The following is a 6,931-nucleotide window of genomic DNA, read 5'->3' as shown; positions in this document are numbered from 1 at the left end:
TTTTGAGATGGAGGTCTTGTTATGTTCCCCAAGATGATCTCGAACTTGTGGGATAAAGAAATTTTCCAGTTTCATCTTCTAAATAGGTGGGACTGCAGGTGTTTCCCACCCTGCCTGTTGACAATGAACTTTATTCATTTTTTTCATTTTTTATTTTTATTTAAGATTTTAAAATCATAGAAAAGAAAAACAAAAAAGTAATACAGACAAACAAACAGGAAACCAAATACAGTAACAGTATAAGCTTATAAAACAAGATGATAGGAATCTGATAATGGTTATAATATTATATATTGCTATCTTCACAAAGGTTACTTAGATTAACAGATATAGACATATAAAATTGATCTAAACATGCATATACTCTTCTTTTTCAATAACAAATGCAATTATTAGTTTAGTCTGTTTAGCTATCATACACACACACACACACACAAATTTATGTGTTTTTCCTTTTGTCTTCCTTTTTCATCCTTTCCCATATTCTAATTACTTTCATACAATGGAGTACTACTCAGCTATACATAAAGATTGCATTGACTTTTATAAATAAATGGACATGACGAGACCATATTCATAAATGAAATGAAATCAAACTCACATGTATCAATACCCTACTGTCTCCCTAGTGTAAGAAACTGAAAAATTGTATGTGTTCCAAAAATCTGTAATAGACACTGTGTAAGGGTAAGAAACTGAAAATGAACTTTTAAACAAAATGCTAAAATGCACTAAGACGTCAAATACCAAAAAAATAGATAAACAAAGAAAAAAAGACAAATTCATTACACATTAACTTATTATACAAAAAGTCCAATAAAGACTTCAATTGTTGAATTTAGTATACTTAAATTGAAGAATAAAAAAAGATTTGTTTTTAAAATGGAGTTAATTTTTTTGAAAAGAACAGAAAACATTGGCTATAAAAAAACTAAACAGTCAAATAAAATCGTAATCAAAATCTCATAAAAATCTACATTAAATATAATTAAACAAAGGAATACTGAATTGGAAATATAACTAAAAAATTCATTAATAATACAGATCAAAGAACAAGGTATATATATATATGTATATATATACATATACATGTATACGTATACATATATATACATATATATGTATATGTATACGTATATTTATATGTATATGTATACGTATACATGTATATGTATATATATATACACACATATATATATATATATATATATAGAGAGAGAGAGAGAGAGAGAGAATTTAAAGTTATGGAAAACATTTGAAATATGCCAATGTGAATCTAGTGCAATGCCTGAAAAGAAAAAATATAAATAATAGAAAACTAATATTTAAAAATATATATTTGAAAATTCTCTAGCATTGGGGAGAATACAAATTTGTAAACACAAATCTCCTTATTCAAAAGATATAAGCCAAAGAGATATTTTATTCTTTCTCTCTCAAAAATTTTATAGATCTTCTCTTTGTTTCTACAGCTATGACATTTTATAATGAGGTGTTTTATTTGCTTCAGTGTTTGTAAAGAACCTCATATATAGAAACTCATGTTCTATAATTCTAAAACATTTCTCTGATATTTATTGCACATTTTATTGTCTCAATCTCATTTATTCATGTTTTTGTTAAACTACTTAGATATTGAAACTTAAGATTTGATGTCAATCTTATAATTTCTCTTTCTTTTTCATCTCATTGCTATCACCTTTCTGATAGAATTTTCTTCAGGCTTTTTGTTTCTATCTTTTTATTCCATTACTATTTTGCTTTGCTCCCTCTCTAGGCATTCCTTCTCTTTCATGAAGACTCTGGTACTTTTTTAATGCCCACAATATTTTCTTCTATTTCTTTGATTATGATAGTTACAGTTATTTTTCAAAACAGTTTTTTCAGCTTCCAACTTTGTCTCCTTTATTGGAGCTCATTCAGTCCCCTGGCTTTGTTGTTTGTCTGTGTCTGCTTTACATTAAGGACTTTCTTCAATTCGTTGCGAGTGCTGAATTTATAAAAGTAGGTAAGAGTGTACTATTGCAGCAAAAAGCTAATTGCAGGTTATCAATGCTGGAGGAGACAGAATTGTTGATGGATGGATCTCATGGTAAGGAGAAACCTGTTTTCCCGCTCAGTGCATAGGCTGATCGGTTTAATGGATAAGTAAACTCTCAGTCCTGTCAGGGTTGGGAGAAAATGGCTGGTCATGTAGAAAACATGGGGATGACAAGATCTAAATGCATGCCATCCAGAGTTTCAACCATGTCTTGTTTTGGGGTTTGTTTAGTATTTGTTTTTGGTACTGAGGATCCAACTCATGACCTCGTGCTTGCCAGGCAGAGACATGCCACTGAGCTAAATCCCAGTCCTCTTGTTTTTTATTCTAATTGCAGTTCTACTTTCAGAAACACTTAGTACCTCTAATTTCTTGACATTTCTGGTGTTGTATAGTCCAGTAGTTTCAGCTAATGCTAGGACAAATTTCAACTTTATTTGGAAAAATAAATGATCACTCAACCATATGTGTCAGAACTTCTAATCATATGTGGCTACAATGTCTTTCCCTGGTACTGTATTTTTATCATCTTAATATAATTTATGGCATTTTAACAAGGAAAAAATTCAACAGTTATTTGAACTCTACCATATTTATCTTATTATAAAGAAAAATATTACAACTTAAAAGTTATTCAAGAGAAAGCACAGCCATCTTCTAAGATGCCAAATATCTGCAAAGTGTTGTGAATGGGTAGCATCTACATAGAGTAGTCTATTCAAAAAAATTACCAAGGAAGACATTTTCAGATTTAAAAATACTACAGAAAAAGCTAAAAGGATGCTATCTGGTTGTATCTCCATACATAAAACAGGAGATATACAATAAAAAGGCAAATACTAACAGGGGCAAAATGTCTATAAATTTAATGATTGATTGTTTATCTATTACATTTATTTTTTAAAACCTTTAGAAGATACCAACATATAAAGTGATCAAAATATTTGTGTTTTCATTTAAAAATCTTATTAGTGCATATTAATTACCAAAAATACTGTGTAGTTTTAACAGACTCGTACACACATTCAACATTCTCTGATTATTTTCCCTCCCACTCCAAGGCAAGGGACAGAATCCTGATTTTCACAAGACTCCTCTAATTCCCACCCCCTTCTGTGGAGACTCCCCCTCACCTTTCTAGCTGGCTTTTATTTTTAACCCCACATATGAGAGAAAATATGTGAGATATCATTTTCTAAGTCTGGCCTATTTTGCTTGAGATTATGACCACCTGTTTCATCTACTATCCCTGAAAATGATCTGATTTTGTACTTAGAAAATATAATTTTTTAAAAAACATCATTAAATGTATGCTTTAAAAAATAAAAGTGACTATTTACAAAATTAGGAAAGCTCATTTCCAAAAGCAGCAAAACAGAGAAAATTATTTTTCAATTTTTAGTAGTACCAAAATTACTACTAAAAAGAGTAACAATGTAGAAAGATGATGCTATTTTGATAAAATTCAAAATAGCATGACAAAATTAAGTTCAAACATGTCAGCTAATTAAAATGTAAACAACTCAAAGTCATCTATAAAAAAACAAATTGCAAATAAGATTTTTAAAAAGTATGACCGGTATGACCATCAGTGACACAGAAGTTAAAACAAAATATTAATAAGGACACATATCGTATAAAAGTTACATTCAACAAGAAGTGGAATAAACTTAATTTATTTGCAACAAAGAACTCAGTCTGGAAATATGTAAAGAAAACCCGTCACAAATACAAGAATTACTTACTTCCATAATATCATTTTGAGATTTTATGTAAGAAAGAACAGTCAAAATGAACTATTATTCAGAATATAGCTATGAACAACTTTTTAAGAAACTGTAGCTGGCAATACAGCTCAGCACAGTGCCTGCCTGGCAAGCATGAGGTCATGAGTTCACTTCCTGGCACCAAAAAAAAAAAAAAAAAAAAAAAAAAAAGAGAAAGGAATTAAAAAAAACTACACCTACATGAAGAAGGCCCTTGGTGCTGTCTCCAGTGTCAAAAACAAAGCAACCAAACAAAAAAGATTAAGAAGAAAAATCTTGAGCCTGATCTAATAAATACATGCAAGTCTCCTAAAGAGATGGTGTATATATGTTATTAAAATCAAACTCACCATGTGTAGATTTCAGTGACTATATTTTTATTTTTAAAATAATGGGCAATACATAATAGTATATGAAAATAGCACAACAACTCATAATAAGGATCTGAAAAGTTAATGTCGCTTTACTGCTAATGCTAAAATATACTGGAGATTACAATGAGAATTAGAAAAACAGAAGTGAGAAAATTCAAAATATATTATATATGTGTTTGTATTTCTTTGTTTTATTCTAAAAAGAAAAACAAAAAATGATAGAAATGATTCAGAATTTCAGAAAAGGGAAATTAATATTAAGTAATATATTGCATATTGTTATTTTAAAAGTAGTTGTTCAGGTTACAAGATGTAGGCACAAAAATGTTCAAACAATCAAACCATGAAAGCACAAAGTGTTTTTTGATAAACTAAGAGATTAGTATTATAGCTATCTATCTATTATACATATAATATTTTCCTTTCTTCCTTCTCTCCTTTCCCCTAGCCCAGTTGTTCTTTCCTATACTCACTTTCTTTCTTTTCATTATCACAATTTGTACGGTACATTTGGATCTTACTACTGTTTCAGTTTTTTTTACACTAAGGAGACAATATAATATTTACAAATGTGAGTTTGATATATTTCACTTATGAGTCTCAAGTCGCATTCATTTACCTATAAAAGCCTCAAGATTATTTTTCTTAATAGCTGAGCAATATTCCATTGTATAAAAATATCACATCATGTTTCACCCATTCCATGGTTGATGGGCATTTCTGTTGTTTCCATGATTTAGCTATTACAAATTATGGTGTTGTACATATAAATGCACATATATTGCTGTAGCACGTTTTCAATTTTTCTGGAAAAATAACCTGAAAATAAACAGCTGTATTGAATAGGACTTCCAACCCTACTTTTTAGAGGAATCTCCAAACTGATTTTCACAGTGGCTCTGCCACTCAGGCTGCACTCTCACCAACAGTGGAGAAGTGTTCCTCTTTCCCTACAGCCCCACCAACATATGTTGTCATTCATTTCTTGATGGCAGCCATTCTTTCTGCGCTTAGATGGAGTTTCAATGTTGTTTTAATTTGCATTTCTCAAATGACCAGTGATGTTGAACATTTCTTCATGGTTTTGCCATTTGTATTTCTTGATCTGAGAAGTGCATATTCATCTCAGATGCTCATTTTTGGACTGAGTCTTTGAATTTGGGGGGCCTGATGTTTTTCAACTGTATTTCTGAAATATAATAATTTCAAAATCAGTTCAGTGCATCTAAAGTGTCAGCTATAAACATAGCATTATATGGACCTATTGTAAGAGATAGGATTGAAGATGAATGAGTAATATATTCACCTCAGGAAGCTAAGGAAAGGAAAATAGTAAGTAAATTAAAAATAAAACAAATTAAACTACTGAAATATTTTGGAAAACTACATAGGAAACATAAAAACCAATCAATTTTTATATTATTGGCTTAATTATCAAATATAGGCTACAAACTAGTACATATAATAAAATGATTTTGCAAAGTGACTGAATAAATAACCATTAAAAATCACCACTGCTATAATGCATCACCAATTTCCCCAAATAATATAACAGGGAAACTCATTCATAATGAAAACAAAATTCATAAGGTACCCAGGAATGAAAATAATAGTAAATGTGCAATATAATCATGAAGAAAATTATAAATCATGATTGGAGGAACATAATAAGTGAATAAATTATAAAATATACTATTCCCAGGCCTGAGTGAGAGTACTTTTAGAATGTTAATCTGAGCCTGGTGTGATGGCACACACCTGTGAGCACTGAGCACTCAGAATCTAGGAGGCTAAAGAAGGAAGATTGTCACCAGTTTGAGGTCAGCCTGAGCTATATAGTGTGTTCAAGGTAGCCTGAACTGCATAGCAAGACCCTGTCCCAAAAAATAAAAAAAAAAGTAACCTCAAATTAATATACATATTCATCAAAATCCCCATAGATTGTTTTTCATGCAATTGATAAGATAAATGTAGTGAAGTTATGACTTACAAAAGTTTAAAGAATAAGGTAGAAGAGTGTGCCTCTTCTCACATCTATCAAATACAAAGCAATAGAAATTAGTAATCTGTTAACTAAAAAAAAGATAAAAGCAAAACAAGTATGAGCTGTGAGAATTAGTGTATTATACAGATGATTTGCAAACCTACTGTCCCCACCAGCCCTTTGAGAATCTGGAAACCTTTGTTATTAGTGAGTAGTCTCATTCCCTAGGAAAAAAATTGCAAGTCCTGCATCCTATTTCCCTGGAAACAAAGCACTGCCCTCTCCACAAACAGCTAATCCAGACTAAGACAATGCATTTCTCTTAGGAGTTTATCACTGAGACTCAGAAAAATCTAACAAGTAACCCCTTTGACATAGATAATCAGGATGTGAGACCACTCTTGGAGAATTCTATTTTAGGGACTACATATGTTGCAGAGTAAGTGGAAAGAAAAAGCTAACTGATAAATAATGAAGTTGATGCAGAAAATGGTGGGACAGGGAAGAAGAAAGAACAGGAAAGTCAGCAGAGACTCTTTCTGATGAGTTTCATTGGCTGGGTCTTTCATTAGTTACGCATTTTTGCTTTTAACCTTAGAATTGTCTTACTTCCGTATTTATGGGATTTTGTTTACTGTCAACTGAAGAAATTTGAGTGAAATAGGCCGACTCCTATTGGCCTTAACAACGTTCAGTGGTGATGCTCGATTTTATAAAATACCACAGGCTTCTTTACTTTCAAGCATAAAGTGAACATCTTTATAGA

The sequence above is a fragment of the Cavia porcellus genome, unplaced genomic scaffold, assembly GCF_034190915.1.
Source record: "Cavia porcellus strain 051 isolate PalLab524CR breed Dunkin Hartley unplaced genomic scaffold, mCavPor4.1 scaffold_2, whole genome shotgun sequence".
Lineage (NCBI taxonomy): Eukaryota > Metazoa > Chordata > Mammalia > Rodentia > Caviidae > Cavia > Cavia porcellus.
Note: the sequence above shows the minus strand (reverse complement) of the source record.